Raw genomic sequence first — 19,275 nt, 5'->3', positions numbered from 1 at the left:
CTAACGCATACCGTTTAGGATTTATATGACCTAGCGCAATGCAGAAAATCACCACCCCAATGGTTGAAACGGTTCCTACATCCTGATAATTTAGGAATTCTGATTGATAAGCAGAGATAATCCTTTTATCAAGAAATAAAATTGATGTAGAAAAGATAGCACGGAAGGAGGAACAAGTCAGTATAATAATAATAATAATAATAATAATAATAATAATAATAATAATAATAATAATAATAATAATAATAATAATAATAATAATAATAATGGCATCCGTAGAGGCCTGGTGTAGGTCTCTTTTTAAGTTGAACTGTAGGCCATCTGCGTATCAGTGAGAATAGGGACCTACCTAAGATGAATTCTAATGAATGAAGACACGAACCTCCAGTCCCCGAGCCAGAGGAATTAACCGATTAAGGTTAATATCCCCGACCTTGCCAAGAATAGAAGCCGGGACCCTTTGGACCAAAGGCCAGCATGCTAACCACTTAGCCATGGAAGCCGACAACACAGCAGTGATGGCGAACTCCTGCTGGTGCTTGAAAAAGAACGCGTAACGAAGACGTAAATATAAATCAAAATGGCCCTCCCTCCGAACTAAGGAACAATGCACATTATGAGACATTTTGTATCTTTCTTAAATATATTGTTACGAATAAAGCTTTACCGGTTTTACTAATGCAATTTAATGAAGAATGATCTAATTAGTACAGTGAATGACAACAGTTCCCTAATTAGGGGGTTATTACAAAGTCTCCAGCCCTCTCATAGCGGGTGGTGGAGCGGCGGCGATCCCTTCATTGATCTTCAACTCGCGCTACCGGTCACTTCTCATAGCAGTTTCACACACACGGGTTTGAAGACAGTCCGCCAGCAATCACGACGCACGATGACTGTCCCTTGGCTTGACTCCATGCGAGTCCAGTAACTCTCACAATCAACAAAGTCAACTCGTTTTTCTCACAGTCTACGCGGCCTCTCTATACAGTGGACTATTCAGCTCATATTACTCGGCAGGACAATAACATAGGCACCACTATACAGAGTCTCTCTTATAAACCCAGACCGAACGCGCGTTATTTGTGCTCTGGGCTACGGCAGCTGCAGTATGGGCGGCGCGTGCATAGTTCTTGACCCAGCAAACAGCCTGCACGTGTTCGACCTGGCAAGCATCAGTCGCCATTTATCATTGCAACACTGTAGTTTTGTATGTAAAAGTTCTGGTTTCATCTCAATGGTCGTGTGAACAGTCATAACTCCCGCTATTGGTGTGCAGAAAATCCTAATGGTGTTATTTAAGACCCGCATTATGATAGGAAGATTGGTGTTTAATGTGCTGTTAGCGCAAGACGATTAATTTGGCCTACTTTTTTTCGAGACGACAGTAAATGAAGACAGGTACCAAGATGACATTTTGACACTATTCTTCCATCAGTTAACGGAAGAAGAAAAATCGCGTGGAAGGTTTCAACAAGATTTAGCCCCTGTTCACACCGCAGAAGATTCCCTTCTTACAATCTCGGAAGTGTTTGCAGACAGAGTGATCAGTGCTGATCTGTTTCCCCCTCGTTCTCCAGATCTGACGGTGTGTGATTTTTACTTGAGGGTAAACAAAGAGAAAGTGTATGGAACAAATCCTCACACACTGGAGCAACTGAAAGGATTTTTTTTTTTTTGTTGCTATTTGCTTTACGTCGCACCGACACAGATAGGTCTTATGGCGACGATGGGTTAGGAAAGGCCTAGGAATGGGAAGGAAGCGGCCGTTAATTAAGGTATAGACCCAGCATTTGCCTGGTGTGAAAATGGGAAACCGCGAAAAACTATCTTCAGGGCTGCCGACAGTGGGGTTCGAACTTACTATCTCCCGGATGCGAGCTCACAGCTGCGCGCCCCTAACCGCATGGCCAACTCGCCAGGTGAAAGGAAATATTACGAATGAAATAAAAAACATTACAGTGGCAGAACTCACTCGCTTCAGGCAAAATGTGGTTACCAGATACAATGCCTGTATAACCCAGGAAGGAAAACACTTTCAGCATCTTTTATAAGGTAAGATTTCATATAAGATTTTATACACGTTTAAAGCTTTTTTTTTTTTCTTGCTAGTTGCTTTACGTCGCACCGACAGAGATAGGTCTTATGGCGGCGATGGGACAGGGAAGGGCTAGGAGTGGGGAGGAAGCGGCCGTGGCCTTAAGGTACAGCCCCAGCATTTGCCTGGTGTGAAAATGGGAAACCACGGAAAACCATTTTCAGGGCTGCCGACAGTGGGGTTCGAACCTACTATCTCCCGAATACTGGATACTGACCGCACTTAAGGGACTACAGCTATCGAGCTCGGTCACGTTTAAAGCAGGGCGGCCGCGCGCGAGATAAGTTGGGCTGAGGCAGCTGCCGTAGCGCAGAGTACAAACACCGTGTGTTCGATCTGGGTTTATAAGAGAGACCCTGTACAACAGCGAACACCATTACTCTTCGTCGTACTCCTTCATTATACTAAGCTACGATAACCACGACGACACTGCTGCTGCTGTCCAGCTCCGCAACAAGACTCCGACACTACTGATACTAACTCCGGTGAAAAACTCGCCACCCACAACAGCTCCGACGACAGCACGCACTACTGTCATCCAACTCCACAACTGACAGACACTCACACTGACTAGTGGAATACCCACCATACACTCTACACTCCAACCAACACAACTCTTCGTCGTTCGTGACGGCCCTGTATTTATATCTCTGGCGATGAAGTACTGGAATGTTCGAGATACGGTTAGAGAAGGAATATTCTCGTTTATTCTTGGAGAAAGCACAAGGGGAAACCAAACGAAAGCACAATAGAAAGAGTGGCCGCGACATGCCCTCGGGCCGGCTGTAGGTCCTCGTCCTGGCTTACTCATCCCTTCCAGCAAATACCGAATTGGGCTTCCAGAGGGCTGGCAGTCACCTGAGCACGTAACAATATATAGGAACTCAGTTTTACGTAATGGGAAATAGTCCCCTTAGTTTATAGCGTCTCAGAGAGTTAAAATCGTCTTTCACATTCTGAAACAGTAGAAAGAAACTTATTTCTTAAAACGGGTTCTAACATGTTTAATTGTAGTGTTTACAGTGTGCGAGAACGTAATACTTTGGGCCCAACCAACATTAGGAAAAGTCTCCCGAGACTTGAAATGAAGAACTGCTTCTGTATTTTCTTCAAGTGATCTGAAAATTAAGAGGGGAAATGTATACTCTTGGCGGCTGCTATCAGGATCAGACTTGAAATTCGGAACTCTAAATGATGTAGCTTCCCAGTCCTATTGTGATGGTGAGTTAAAATGCATGGCTTCGAAGGTGGGTTTCAACATAAAACATTTATAAAATGAGTTGCAACACAATGTTAAAGGGAATGGAATTCAGAAACAAATAATTTACGACACAATGGAAGTTTGTTTGTGTTGGTTGTATTAGGGTTAAGGACAGTGCAAACTCATGCTTGCAAAAATGTTTTAACCTGTGATATTGTAATGCTCCGGGCCGAGTTGGCCGTGCGGTTAGGGGCGCGCAGCTGTGAGCTCGCATCCGTGAGATAGTGGGTTCGAGTCCCACTGTCGGCAGCCCTGAAGAGGTTTTCCGTGGTTTCCGATTTGCACACCAGGCAAATGCTGGGGCTGTACCTTAATTAAGGCCATGGCCGCTTACTTCACACTCGTAAGCCTTTCGTCGTTAGGTTCTCGGTACGGTGATTGTGATTCGAATTCCGGACAAAGGAAGTATGATTTCCGGAAAGGAACGAAAGCGATATTCTAGTGGTTGGGATTTTAAGTAAAACTGTAGGCCTCATGTCGTAAGTTATTACAGAAGATTAACATTCATGTTAAAATATAAGCTTGTTTTAATACTTGTATGTGCGTCTGTGTGTGTACGTTGCGTCCAGTTCCTCCGTGAGCTGTCATAAGACAGCTAAAGCGTCAGTAAAGAGGCGTACTAGGAAGATGAGAAGTGATTTAGTTTCATATTGCTTTCCTCGCCGAGCCAGAAGGTTCTGTTACATATCAGTCTGACGAGTCCACTCAAACGTACACATCAACCGATCTTATCAACGACACCTTCACCACCATTCCTAACAGGGACTGGATGCGCACGGAATGGGATTGTTCATTCTTCATACTGTCAAAGTCAAGGATAAGACAGGCACGTCGATAAAATTAATACAATTTGTTCCAGTCCCTACCAGAAGATATGGAGCACTATGAACACTATCTCAAAGGAAATAGGTCTGTGTGTGTACTAGTAATTCATACGAACTAGCACTGGGATAGTTTTTTTTTTTTTTTTTTTTTTTGCTAGTTGCTTTACGTCGCACCAACACAGATAGGTCTTATGGCGACGATGGGACAGGGAAGGGCTAGGAGTGGGAAGGAAGCGGCCGTGGCCTTAATTAAGATACAGCCCCAGCATTTGCCTGGTGTGAAAATGGGAAACCACGGAAAACCATTTTCAGGGCTGCCGACAGTGGGATTCGAACCTACTATCTCCCGAATACTGGATACTGGCCGCACTTAAGCGACTGCAGCTATCGAGCTCGGTAATGGGATAGTTTCCTCGGGACTTCAAGTAACGAGCCATCAGCAGTACCTTGCAAATTGATTTTCACAATCAAAAGTTTGTGGAGTTAATAATGTATTCTGAGTGCTCGACTCACGCCAATTAAGGCTTTTCGGAAAGCAAAATATAAAAGTCAGTGCGATAATCCTGCCACTCAATTTGCAATTATATTAACTCGTTAGCAATGTGCATCCCGACGTTAAATGTGTCCTCAACATGTGTGCGTTATACATGGGCTTATGATGATCGCCGTTCTAACCTCTCATTGCTGGCAGGGCTCAAGGTATGATAGAGCTGCAACATCCTTCATTGAAATGCCAATGATTCTTCCATTCCACAGCATTCGATTCATTGTTAACATTCTGAATATTCAGTTGTACGAGGAATTCAGGCCAGCGGCAGTCAATAGAGCACTCGAGCCATGGGCACTCCGCACTAAAAGGTGGTAGTATTTCACTGTAATCCATTAGCTCAGGTTCTTCTCTTTACAAGCTAGAGGGTTCTTACCCGGTTGAGATCGGTGGCATTTCAAGAGATCTAAATAGGTATATTTTCGTTACACAACATACAGTTGAAATTGATAAACTCGATCATATAGTAAAATAATAATTCTAAATAATTAAATAATTATAAAAATTATTTCTTACCCCCCGGAGCGTAATGTTAGGGCCTGCGAAGCAGGCGGACCAGGGCCTTTAAGGGGCCCCGCAGAATCTTCGCGAAAACATTAAAATAGTATACTAATCCTAACGTCACTTCACGGAAATGATCAGAGCAGTTTTGTAGAATCAGTCTAAATAAATATATATTTCTTATCTTAATCTGTTTACCCGCCAGGGTTGGCTTTTCCCTCGGACTCAGCGAGGGATCCCACCTCTACCGCCTCAAGGGCAGTGTCCTGGAGCTTCAGACTTTGGGTCGGGGGATACAACTGGGGAGAATGACCAGTACCTCGCCCAGGCGGCCTCACCTGCTATGCTGAACAGGGGCCTTGTAGAGGGATGGGGAGATTGGATGGGACAGGCAAGGAAGAGGGAAGGAAGCGGCCGTGGCCTTAAGTGAGGTACCATCCCGGCATTTGCCTGGAGGAGAAGTGGGAAACCACGGAAAACCACTTCCAGGATGGCTGAGGTGGGAATCGAACCCACCTCTACTCAGTTGACCTCCCGAGGCTGAGTGGACCCCGTTCCAGCCCTCGTACCAGTTTTCAAATTTCGTGGCAGAGCCGGGAATCGAACCCGGACCTCCGGGGGTGGCAGCTAATCACGCGAACCACTACACCACAGAGGCGACTTAATATATATTTACAATTTGTATTAAAGGGAATTGGTACTTTGTTGCACCTAGCAGCAGTTTATTGTGTTGAGTAACAGCACAGCTGTAAACAAATGCTTACCCTTGCCGTCTCTCGCTACGCCTCGACAAGCTCTTCATAAAAGACCTGCAGCAAATTATTTAAAAAGAATTGCAGCACTGAAAATATCATATTTTAGTTAGACAATTATACATTCCTGTTGTGTAGTGCACCTGAGATCGTATTATGCACAAATTTTGCCGAACATTTTACTGCTGTCACACATTTATTCGACAACATGTGCCAATAAGAATTTAGTGTAGTAACAATCAGTCAAGAAGCCTCTCACTGCTGGGTTCCGTGGTTCAAATCCCGGTCACTCCATGTGAGATTTTGCTGGACAAAGCGGAGGCGGGGCAGGTTTTTCTCTGGGCACTCCGGTTTTCCCTGTCATATTTCATTCCAGCAACACTCTCCACTATCATTTCATTTCATCTGTCAGTCATTAATCATTGCCCCAGAGGAGTGCGACAGCAGCCGGCACAATTCCTATTCTCGCCGCTAGATAGGGGCTTCATTCATTTCATCCCTGACCCGGTCACTGATTGGAAAACAGATTGTAGGTTTTCATCATTTCCAACAGTCAGTCAAGTCAGTTTCAAACGAGCTCTCTTTGCGTGAAGTTAATAATAGGCTTAGCTGCTGTGCGGTTTGACAGTTTTTTTCAAACGTTATTTGAACAGTTTTAGATTTTAATTTTGTTTGTATATTTTTCTTTGCTGTAATTGAGTAAATTATTATAACCGAGACTTTGGTATCGGTTACAGAATATTGTTCTGCAGTTATTCGGACATGAGCATGTATGTGGTGCATGGTTGGCAGTTCAGCAGCTTAGCCGTTATAAAAATCTATATATATAAAATAACTTGTCCTGACTGACTGACTGACTGACTGACTGACTGATTCATCATCGCCGAGCCAAAACTACTGGACATAAAGAGATGAAATTTTGGGGATATATTCATATTAAGACGTAGGTGCTCGCTAAGAGAGGATTTTTGGATATTCCTTCGCTAAGAGGGTGAAAACGGGGGTGAAATTTTAAAATGAGTTGCTCTATATCTCAAAACTTTAAACGTTTAGAGATGTAAAAATTGGTATTTAGAATCTTCTCTAAAAATAAGGAAACACGTATTTTTTTGTTTTCAGAAAATCCCAATAGGAGGGGTGAAAAAGGGTGAAAATGGGGAAAAATGGGTTGAATGCCTTTAATCAGGATACCGGTACCTATATCTCAGAAACTGAAGATATTACAGGCCTGAAAATTGGTACTTTTGATCTCTTTTAAAAATAAAGAAACACGTAATTTTTTGTTTTTGGAAAATCCAATTAATGGGAGGGTGAAAAGGGGGTGAATTTTGAAAATGAGTGAATCTATATCTCCAAACTTTTAAAGTTTGCAGATGTAAAAATTGGTATTTAGAACCTTCATTAAAAATAAAGGAACACGTATTTTTTTGTTTTCGGAAAATCGCAATAGGAGGAGTGAAAAGGGGCTAAAAAGTGGTTGAATGCCTTTAATGAGGCTACTTATATATCAGAAACTGAAGATATTACAGACCTGAAAATTGGTGTTTGGGATCTCCGTTAAAAATAAAGAAACACGTATTTTTTTGTTTCTCGAAAATCCAATTTAGGGGGGGTGAAAAGGGAGTAATATTTTAAAATGAGTGTATCTATCTCAAAAATTTTAAAGGTTATATATGTGAAAATTGGTATTTAGAATCTCCTTTAAGAATAAATAAACACACGTATTTTTTCGTTTTTGAAAAATCCAAATATTGGGGGGTAAAAAGGGGGGAGGTAAATTTTTTAAAATGTCTTAAAACTTTAAAATTTACACATGTAAAAATTGGTAGGTAGAATCTCCTCTAAAAATAAAGGAAAACGTATTTTTTTGTTTCCTGTAAATCCCAATCGGAGGGGTGTAAAAGGGTGAAAAATGGGTTGAATGCCTTTAATGAGGATACATATATCTCAGAAACGAAAGATATTACAGAACTGAAAATTTGTATATGGGATCTCCTTTAAAAATAAAGAAACACGCATTTTTTAGTTTTGGAAAATCCAATTAATGGCGGTTAAACAGGAGTGACAAATTGGGTGAATTTTTGAAAGACTATATCTACAGAATATCTTGGAAACGTAAAATGTTACAGACGTAAAAAGTGGGTGTTTGGAATCTCCTGTAAATCTAAAGAAACATAGGTGATTTGTGTTTGGAAACTCCACTTAAGGGGAACTCAAAAGGGGTGAAATTTTAAAATGAGAATTTTTACAGTTTATCTCAAAAACTTAACATGTTACAGAAGTGAACAATGGTATTTTTTATCTCTATTAAACATAAAGAAACGTGTATTATTAGCTTTCGGAAATACCACTTGGGTGGAGGGGGGGGTAAAAGTGACTGAAAATGGTGTTGAATTCTTTTAATTAGGCTACTGATATCTCAAAAATGAAGATGTTACAGACGTGAAATTTGATATTTGCAATCTGCTTTAAAAATAAAGAAACACGTATTCTCGGAAAATCCAATGAAGGGGGGGGGGGGGGAGGTGAAAGAATTGAAAAATTAATTGAATTAATTGAATGAGAATACATACATCTAATAAAAACTAAAGTTGTTACAGACGTGAAAATTCGTATTTGGATCTCCTTTAAAAACAAAGAAAAACGCGTTTTGGGGGGAAACCATCTTGGAGGGCGGGAGTGTAAAGGAGTTGAATTCCTTTCATGAGGACACACAAATCAAAAACTGAAGAAGTTAGAGTCGTGATAATTGGTATTTAGAAGATCCTTTACTATTAAAGAAACAAGTTCTTTTGCGGGAAAATTCACGGAGGGGAAGGGGGAGTAGTGTGAAATGAAGTGAAAAAAGTAAATTATTTTTATGGGGATACTTATATCTCAAAACTGAAGGTAATAGACGTGAACATTGGTGTTTGAAATCTTCTTTAAACATAAGAAACAAGCCTTCTTTTAATTTTTTTTTTTTTGGGGGGGGGGTTGCCGGTAAATAAACTTAACGGCGGTGGGGTGTAGAAGGACGGTGGGGTGGAGAAGGAGGTGAGACCAATTGATTTTACTGTTCTTAATGTACTTATAAGGATCCTCGGCAGCGCGCCGGCCTCTCACAGCTGGGTTCCGTGGTTTAAATCCCGTTCACTCCATGTGACATTCGTGCTGGACAAAACGGAGGCGGGACAGGTTTTTCTCCGGATACTCCGGTTTTCCTGTCATCATCCATTCCAGCAACACATAATAATAATAATAATAATAATAATAATAATAATAATAATAATAATAATAATAATAATAATAATAATCCGGACCGTCGTCAAATGTGCGGACCGCGCTGGAAACGGCTCCTGGACGGGTAATGACTAAGAATGCAGGCCGGCCGCGGGTTCAGTGCCTTCTAGGCACCCAATATGACACCACGCCGGATCTCCTGAAGGATTTTATCCATATTAAAAATGATTATAGGAAAAGATGGCAAAGATTTACGGACCCAACTGACCGGGAGGAATACCTGAGCCTAGCCCGGGAAGTACGAAATCGATTGCTGGAAAAGAAGATTGAAAAATGGGAGGAAACATGCCGTAATCTAATAGAAAACGAGTCAGACCGCGAATTTCGGTGGATTATATATCTAAAACAATAAGCATTCAATTATAAATTTCAGTATAATACCGTAGCGAAGCACGGGTATCTTGCTAGTAAATAATAAACTAAACATTACTTCATAATAATCTTACAATAACGAATACTTCGTTTGCTTATATAACTTGAGAATATATTACATTACTTCTACCTGCTGTAATTAAATGTACACAGTATTAAGTTATTCACAGGTTTTACATTTTATTTGAGGGGGTCCGCATTTTATTTTGGCAGCCGGGCATGTATTCCATTCTTTACGCCCCTGTCTAGCCCTATACCAATGCAGAAAGCTATGATCATCAAATTACTGAATTGTTTTGAAGCTACTAAATGTATGGTCACCTTTATTGTATCGTGATATCATGAAGGGCAGCACAAGGAACTCGAAGATACGAGAATGCACACACAACTCTTTGTTGATTAAATAAATTGTGGTCTGAGTGAATTTGGAAGATTGGAGAACAGAAATTGTTTGGAGAAAAGCAAGACAAAGGTGATGGCAAGAGGTATGGGAGAAGAGGAGATATTAAATTACGGAGATTTTCAAGTACTTAGAAAGTGTAATAAAGGGGAATTCAGGATTAAATAGGGGAATCAACCGGAGGAGATAACCGGTAATGCGCTAAGTCAGTGTCGGTGTCTATCAGCCCATTAAATAACTCTCGGGGGATATAATTCTGTTATTCCAGCGTCTCTTAAAATCTCTAGTAAGTGAAGCGATGTTAAATAAATAACATTAAAATAAAATAAACAACAAAAACGAACTCTTAGCACAACTGTGTATTATGGGCCTTTGCCTGCGAAGAAGACTGCGGCCATGCCAGATGGCCTGTAGATACTGGAGTGCCAACTGGTCACCGTGTCAACATTGTCATCGGTATTGCTTTGCTTTCTTGACCGGGTCCGCTGCCTCTCACATGAACAACTCCCCAGTTAATCTCACAAGGTCGAGTGAACTCTGTTCCAGCCCTCAATCCATAAATTTAAAGAATCCCTGGGTTGGAGAAGAATCGAACCCGGGGTCTCGTAGTAACAGGCAGACTCTCTACCCCTACGTCACTGAAGTGGATAAAACATTTGTCTGCCGTACTGTTTGCTTGCGGTTTAAAGTCGCACTAACACGTCGAATGTTTCAGCGGCGCAAGGATGGGGAGGTAGCGGCCGTCGCCTTAATAAAGGTACAGCTCCAACATTTGCCTGGTGTGGAAATAGGAAACCACGGAAAACCACCTTTAGGGCTGCCGACCGAGGGTTTCAAACCCACCATCTCCCAAATGTAAGCTCACAAGTACGCGACCCTAATCACGCGGCCAAGTCTCTCGGTGCCATACAGTCTAAAAGGGCTGTTAATCGTGAGGTCATCATGTTGGGATCCCATTGTTTTACCCGTACAGAAGTTGCCTATGGGTTGGTTACTCTCCTTATATGCTCAAGATTGTGTCAGCACAGAATGCGCAAATGTGTGACACCGGTGCTAGTCTGTTTACTTGTGCGTTAAACAATCCTGTCTGGGCAAACGTTTGACACTCCGGTAATTCCTCCAGCCTTCAGCGTTAAATGTTGTTTTGGTAGCCGAAAGCTTAAGATAACTTAAGATGAGGGGTTCGATCCCAGATCAATGCGATATTTGATGGCATTCTTAAGACGTATTCCTCAAACACACATTTCCACTCCTGGTGAAGGTGAAAAACAACTTCTGTTCAAGAACCGGGACTCTTACCCAATCTCAACCCAAATTCAGTAGTGACATCAAATAGAATCACAATAACAGATTCTGGTACAAATAGGTGGGTACAATGGTAGGAAGGGATTCGCAATGAATATAAAAAAGGCTAGGTTAGGAATGAACTTGACAGATGAAGCTGGGTGTATCAACCGGCTCCGAGGGTGGGGTCATGTGAAGTGAATGGAGGAGGACAGGCTACGTAGGAAAATAATAGACTAAGCCTGAGAACAGAAAAGAGACCAAGAAAGCAATGGTAATTTTAAGTTAAAAGGCGTAGAAGACGCCACAATGCTAGTACAAACATAGGGTTATGAAGGCATTTTTCATTCACTGTGGCTTGCAAAGTAAACACTGGAAGAAATAGCAGTCTACCGCAAAGATGTATTTATAAACTTATTTATTTATTTATTTATTTATTTATTTATTTATTTATTTATTTATTTATTGATATACATTAGTGACGTCTACTTAGTTCCACTGTTTGCCGGAGGATTTCCCATTTCTACCACGAGCTCACAATGAACGCTGTACTAACAGTGTTCTTTCCGATTTCGAGAAGATATAACATTTCAATGAAGAAAATCCCTCGAAAGCATTGTAGAATGCCTGAGCTTGACTGCCGAAAGTGAGATTTATTTCCATGTAAACCTCAACGGAATGCTATCGCTCAATATCTCGCCTAGAGCGATACAGCTTTGAACGACGAGGGAACAGCGGGAAAGGAGTGACTGCGCCTTCTGTCAACACCAACCTGGACACGCACGTTGGTAGCCCTGTATGGTCGAGGTCAAGGTTGACAGTCCTGCTGGATAAGTGGCGGGTTTACGGGGTCAAGCTGAAGAATTTCTGCTACCGCCAATGTCCCGTTAGCTGAGAGATATGTCGATCTGTGTGCTGGAGAAAGTGGGTCACGGGCCTTCGCTCATTCCATTCGAGATAAGGTTGGTCGCAGACACGGAATTCCTCATTTCTAAGAAAATACACTTAACAAACGAGAAATGTTATGATACAGCCGTACATCATCACCATCATCAAATTTAAAACACATTCAGTAATAACAGGGTCTAACGTATTATTCTTTGCTGATTTATTTGTATTTAAAATTGTTTTGAACTTAAATGTCTACTAAAATCCTTTTTTTTAAATTTGCTTTACGTCGCACCGATACATACAGGTCTTATGGCGACGATGGGATAGGATAGGCCTAGGAGTGGGAAAGAAACGGCAGTGGCCTTAAGGTACAGCCCCTGCATTTCCCTGGTGTGAACATGGGAAACCACGGAAAACCATCCTCAGGGCTGCCGACAGTGGGATTCGAACCCACTATCTCCCGGATGCAAGCTCACAGCTGCGCGCCCCTAACCGCACGGCCAACTCGCCCAGTTCTACTAAACGTGGCACAAAAGGAATCGTTATTCGAAATAAGGGTAATAACATTGAAATTCATTTTTTTGAAAATGTATAAGCTACCACAATTACGGTATGTATTCCTAGCATTATGGAATATGTAAACATGATTTTTTCCTTTCATGGGGGCGTGATAGCCGAGTGACTTATCACTGGCTTCTCACCAAGACGGCGGCGGTTCGAATTCCAGCAGACGCTCGTGGTAATTTTGAAATGGAAAGTCATGTTCCTGTTGTCATATCACTACAGGCTAGCTTGCTCGCTTTGCCACATTTGTGTATTTCAGCTATATTCGTGTTAACGAGTTATTTACTATTCTTTATTAGTTGTACCTATCTCAATTAGCCATTGTTGTGGAAGTGCCCTCATCCACCAAATTCTTAAATTTAGTATTTTGAAAGTAGCTAATGTTTCTGTAAATACAGGAAAGAAGGGGAAGGATGAGTTCAGAATATAGCCCGATAATTAGCTCAACTACCTGTGAGAATGTGGGTATGTATCTTGCACACGAACCCTAATATCGAGCTCACGAGGTGGCTAAGTCTGTCAGATTCCCGGCAGGCTGAGTATGGAATTCCAACCCTCACACTACATATTATAGGCCTATAAGCATACATTTCAACGGACCTTAACATCTCACTAACCAGATGCTATGCAATGTATGTAGTGGATTGAAAAATTGATTAAAGGTAATGTTCCAAATTAATGGTGATCTTCTGTAGTTAAAATACGCTGGCAGACATGGAGCCGATTAGATTCAGGTTCAAGTATCGAACTAATCTAAAAGGAACCTGGGTTACAGAACGCTGGTGAAATATTATCCGAGTATTACTTCAGAAAAAAAACGAAGCTAATCCTTCAAAATAACAAGAAATACGTAGACTTGTTTCTTTCTCCGCGGTGACAGATACTTCAACTAAGTACTCGATCATACAATGAGAAGAATCTCTGAAATGAAGGTTTGTAGAATATACGATAATCTATTACAAAAATGAATGAACAGGCGATAGATGATCACAGATTACAACTTACCGCTTTTGTTACTAGCTATATAGTCTAATAATAATAATAATAATAATAATAATAATAATAATAATAATAATAATAATAATTAAGCAGAATTTTACAATCTGATTTACCTCGCACCGACACAGATAGGTCTTATGGCAACTATGGGAGAGGAAAGGGATAGGAGTGGGAAGGAAGCGGTCGTGGCCTTAAGTAAGGTAATGGGAAACCAAGGAAAACCATCTTCAGGGCTGCCGACAGTGGGGTTCGAATCCACTATCTCCTGAATGCAAGCTGATAGCCTACGTGCCCCAAACAATGCGGCCACTTGCTCGATTTACCAGTTATGTCCATTGATGAAACGAAGTGTTAAAAATTCAAGCTCTTCAGAATGGTAAATAATTTGGATTTTATTTAATGTATTAACTTAAATAGAACTGGAGTGGTTCATAATGATGATATGCTATCACTTGTGAAATAGTCTGGTAAAAGATTCAGCCAAATGGTGATAAATTATATCACAATTCAGAGGATAACTCCCTCCAACAAATAATACGAAGGCGTACTAAAGGAAATATGGAATGTGAAACCATAACCGAGTTTTGCACATTGTACTGTGTAGCTAATGCTGAACAAGTGGTATTGTTATATACTATTTTTTAATCATGTGTTGCTACTCTCAGTTATAAACAGATCATTTGAATTTACTAATACATAATAAATTCTTTAATTATCTCTGAGAAAGTAACACGTCTATTTTACAAACTCTTGGCTAGAATGTGATTTTTTCTTTGGCATGCTTTCATCCAATTCCTGAACTTGGACTACTTTCTTACAGATACCTTCTTGACCTGGGTCGGGGCCATACGCTGCAAGTATCAAATTCGCAATATTGCAACTGAGACCTTTAAGGTTTTCGCCACGTTAGAGGACGGTGTGAAGGAAGTTACGCCAGGTGCTGGCGGACCACGGACAGTTTGCAGTCTGCAAACCACGTCACGGCAAGAACAGGTCCAGCTGAAGTCAATAACCTGCTACACGGCCCCCCGCAAGTCACTCACAACTAGCTCCAGGTTAATGACCTGCTACTCTGCTTGCGGACGCCTACAACTTTTCATCAACTCCGAAGAATGCAGATGAGTATCGCCACCGCGCGAGATGTTTGGTATGACTACATCAAACATTTCGATTGCCAAACACGAATGAAAAATATTATCCGTGAAATACAGCGTCCTACTTCTAATTTATGTTATGATTGAAGTCGTGAATTATCAGTTTAGGTGGAATGGGGACTGAGTATTCATTAAGGAGTACCCAAGACTTACACAAGGAATCTGGGATATATGAACTTCTCAAAAGATACTTTTGAAGATAGCATCGTGCTGAGACATTTATGGAAAAAGAAAGGTTGAAGAGGTAGGCTGATTCAGCCATTGAAAATAATTTCTGATAGTTACGTGGAAGAAGTGGGCCAAACGGGGAGGGTCATTTTTTTTCTTTATTTTGTGTTGACAGTTTAATTTGCCTTCTACATATGTATGTTCATCATTTTGAACAGAAAAGCATAAGATAGGTCACAGAATTTTAGATGGCCATGAAAAATGGTATTTGATGCAGATACCGCACAAGTCTGTGACGTACGTTGTTTCTGCACTTAACAGCCCATACGTGGTGAAGTAAAATACAGAATTCAAGTAGAGATCTCCGATTGTTCTGATATAACGGACTATAAGTGTTGGTGGCCAATATATTACAAGAATAAAAAGTGCTAATCAATTATTTTTTTTCTACCGTATCAGCGTATCCCGAAGGGAAAGAAGATATCTGATAAAATTCTCAATCTGATGGAGAATATCCCTTAAGAGGAAGAAACTACCACATTGTATGAAAAACGGATACACTGTTGGCTAGCGTGCAATTGATTTAATTTTCACGATGTTTCCAGGGACCGGAACAATCAATTTGCAAGTAATATGTTTATGCGTGTATTATACGTTTCATGTAAGTATATAAACCAAGTTACTAATTTGTCCGTTTCTTTGACTGAATGGTCAGCTATTGGCCTTCAGTCTTGCTCTATCCCTAGGTGTTTATGCTCGACTTTTTATATATATATGGGAAAAAGGCCAGCAAGAATAGGAACAATATTCAAGTTACTAATCTGAAGGCATCTGCATTTATTCCAAAATATAATTTTTAAATACTTTGAGTTTTAGCCAAATCATGGCTTATTTCAGAAACAGTGTAAAAGGGTTTTATTAATATATAGAAATAACTTCAAATTTAGATTGTTGACTGAACAAAATTTTAAAAAAACCTTCTTAAACATGCCAAAATAACTCATAAAAAATGTCACTATGTTTATAAAAACTATATCCTTGTAAGAATTGTATTTTGTAATTACTGTAAAGTTACTGTTCAATGGCTTTTTGTTGTTTCTTAAACAAGCTATTGATTCGTTTTCCCTACATTCGTCTCCGTAGCGCTACAGTCATTTCCCTGTTACAGGGTCCCTCCCCATCACTTCCTTCTGCGCACAGGAGTCCAAGTAGTATAATAATATTATTATGCTCACGAGCGCTCATGTCGTGGACGTATATTTTAGGCTATAGAAACAGTAAAGTAGAAAAATTCGCTTCCTTGGCATGGCTTACTGTTCTCATTACCTAGTCGGAAGACAGTGCTGTGTCTGTTTTCATATTGTCAGCGCCATAAGAGATTAGGGAAAGAAACTAATTTTCTTCAAGTAAAAACTTTCGCTTCTTTCATTTCAGTTTGAGAGCTTCTGTTGTTCCGTGTTTTGCTTATATTGGCAAGAAACGGAAGTTCATTAATGTTGGAAAGTGAATCCAGAATGGTAAATTTGTAATTTTCCTGTTCTAACAATCTCTCCTTCCTTATTCTTAATACTGTACCAGTGGAAATTCAACATCAGAATGCATCAAATTGAATGCTAACACACTTATCTCCAATCCCTCGCTGGCAATAAACCAGCCAAGAAATAAGACTGCCTCGACAGAAAAAGACTGAAAAGAATGTAATTCTATTTCCTGGAGGACATTAAGTGCAGAATAATAATTCTTACGCCGGCTACAGACGGATTCCTACAAAACACTTACGATGTAGCGTCAGCAAGCCATTTCACTGGCTTAAAATATACAGGATATATTCTTACATGCAAAGTAGCACATCATCCATGATCTCCACAGTAGTAATTTTGATTCCAGAATCCTTAAAAGTGAATCTTCATAGCCGTGCGATCTAAGACTCGTAAAGTGTGTGACTTACTGTTCGGGTTTTATCCCATACCATGAGAAATTCCAGCAAACTGACGGGGTAAGTAAGTTGGTCAGGCGCTCACATGCTATGTCCCCAAGAGCGTGATCGTATTTTGGAGCAATCCGTTTGCATTTAGGTTTGTTAAGGTGACACACAATGCCCTATGATCTCAATGTTTAATAATGCAAGACATAAGGAACATTCCCTCATAATCTATTGAAGCTTTTCATGCCAAATATATTAATTTATCATATCGGTATCGGGGAAGAGTTCCTTGAACCCAAATAAATAAAAAAGCTAAAAAAGTCAACTTAAAAAAGAAATAAATTGATAAAACATCCCCTCCTAAAATTATACAAAATAATAGTCTTATAAATAAAATACTAGTATATTCAGCCAAACAAATTAAAGCAAATCTACCTCTTCTATATTCAACATTAAACCCCGAAACCAATTCCGATTCCCCTTCTGCAAAATCAAAAGGGGTTCGATTAGTTAGTGCAATGAGTGTGGGGTGTATTCGCTGTTGATAATGCTACCCTTACTCGATTCTAGGTTATACACGCTTATCTTAGCTTGAAATTGAAACTATTGATTTTAAAATATTTGATTTTTCTGAATATCTTAATTATCAACATGACCTTCACAGGATTTTGTCTGATGAAATCACTAATATCTGACCTATTAGCAAAATATCATTTCACTATATGCATGACAACGATTTGAAGAAAATAAGGAAGTTTCAATTCCTTGCATTAAAAAAAAAGATGAGAAAATGTTCCGTAAGTATTTAAAATATAACTTACGGAAATGGCTGTTTAAGTCATAGCTTACTTGTATGGATCACATGTATTGTTTTTACAAAAGAGAATAAATATTTACAGTTGAAATATTAGCGTAAAGTATATACCATTTTAAGGGGGAATTATCACGGGTTCAAAATTCAAAATAAAATAAATAAATTATTTTTAATGTTCCTTTCCCAGTAAACACAAGAGTCGTGTCAGTAGATTTAAAGACAAGTTTTGCCGGGCTGAGTGGCTCAGACGGTTGGGGCGCAGGCCTTCTGACCCCAAATTGGCAGGTTCGATAATGGCTCAGTCCGGTGGTATTTGAAGGTGCTCAAATATGTCAACCTCGTGTGTGCACGTGGAGTGTATGCCAGTGACCACACACAACCTACAATGAATGCCAATAATGATCTGGAACACTCAGGTCTTCTAGGTTGAATATTCTACAAACAAATGATTTTCAACCTGAAATGTGTGACATCATCTGCAGTCTGTGTTGGTGCTAAATTATAGTCTATGGTTTTGCACGAGTTTGAATTTAGGAAACCTAACGTAAGTTACACATCTCGTTCTTGGCTTTACGAGGCAATATGAACGAGTTTGTTAGCCGCACACTTCAGCGTCCATTGTTAAGTGCTACCGTTCATAACAAACGCCCAGGTGTCTGATTTCTTTACTGTACCGGAAACCGACGACACAGAGATAAACACCATCAAACAGTACTGACTTAAAGGCCACCACACATAGAAAGCTACACTACGCAACCCAACGAAAAAGAATCGTTCCAATGAAGTTGAATGGAATGACACACACTCTCTCTCTCTCTCTCTCTCTCTCTCTCTCTCTCTCTCTCTCTCTCTCTCTCTCTCATATTAAGCTGCGCTAACTTGAGCAATGCCAAGCAAAATTTTACAGATCGCCAAGGAGGCGATTTTCATATCTGCAGCTGGCTTCGCGAATGCGCACAATTACTTTTTTGCCCGGCATCTAGCAAACAGTCGTTTTATGTGTATGGCTTTCGTGAATTAACTCAATACAGCAGCTATTATATTGCTTAACTGTTTCTGTGCTTGTTAATTATCATGGAAGGCAGGCCAAAGGATAAAAGGCTGGCTGAACGGAGAGAAGATATACCTGTCTGTAAATGTTTAATTTTTTTGTTTTTGCTATTTGCTTCACGTCGCACCGACATAGATAGGTTTTATGGCGACGATGGGACAGGGAATGCCTAGGAGTGGGAAGGAAGCGGCCGTGGCCCTAATTAAGGTACGGCCCCAACATTTGCCTGGAGTGAAAATGGAAAACCACGGAAAACCATCTTCAGGGCTGCCGACAGTGGGATTCGAACCCACCTTCTCCCGGATGAAAGCTCACCGCACGGAAAACTTGCCCGGTGTCAAATTATTAAAAAGACATTACAATGAAAGACAACTGTTGGCAACAAATAAATG

This window comes from Anabrus simplex, chromosome 2, assembly GCF_040414725.1.
Source record: "Anabrus simplex isolate iqAnaSimp1 chromosome 2, ASM4041472v1, whole genome shotgun sequence".
Taxonomy (NCBI): domain Eukaryota; kingdom Metazoa; phylum Arthropoda; class Insecta; order Orthoptera; family Tettigoniidae; genus Anabrus; species Anabrus simplex.
The sequence above is the reverse complement of the archived record's forward strand: the minus strand, read 5'-3'. Positions refer to the sequence as shown.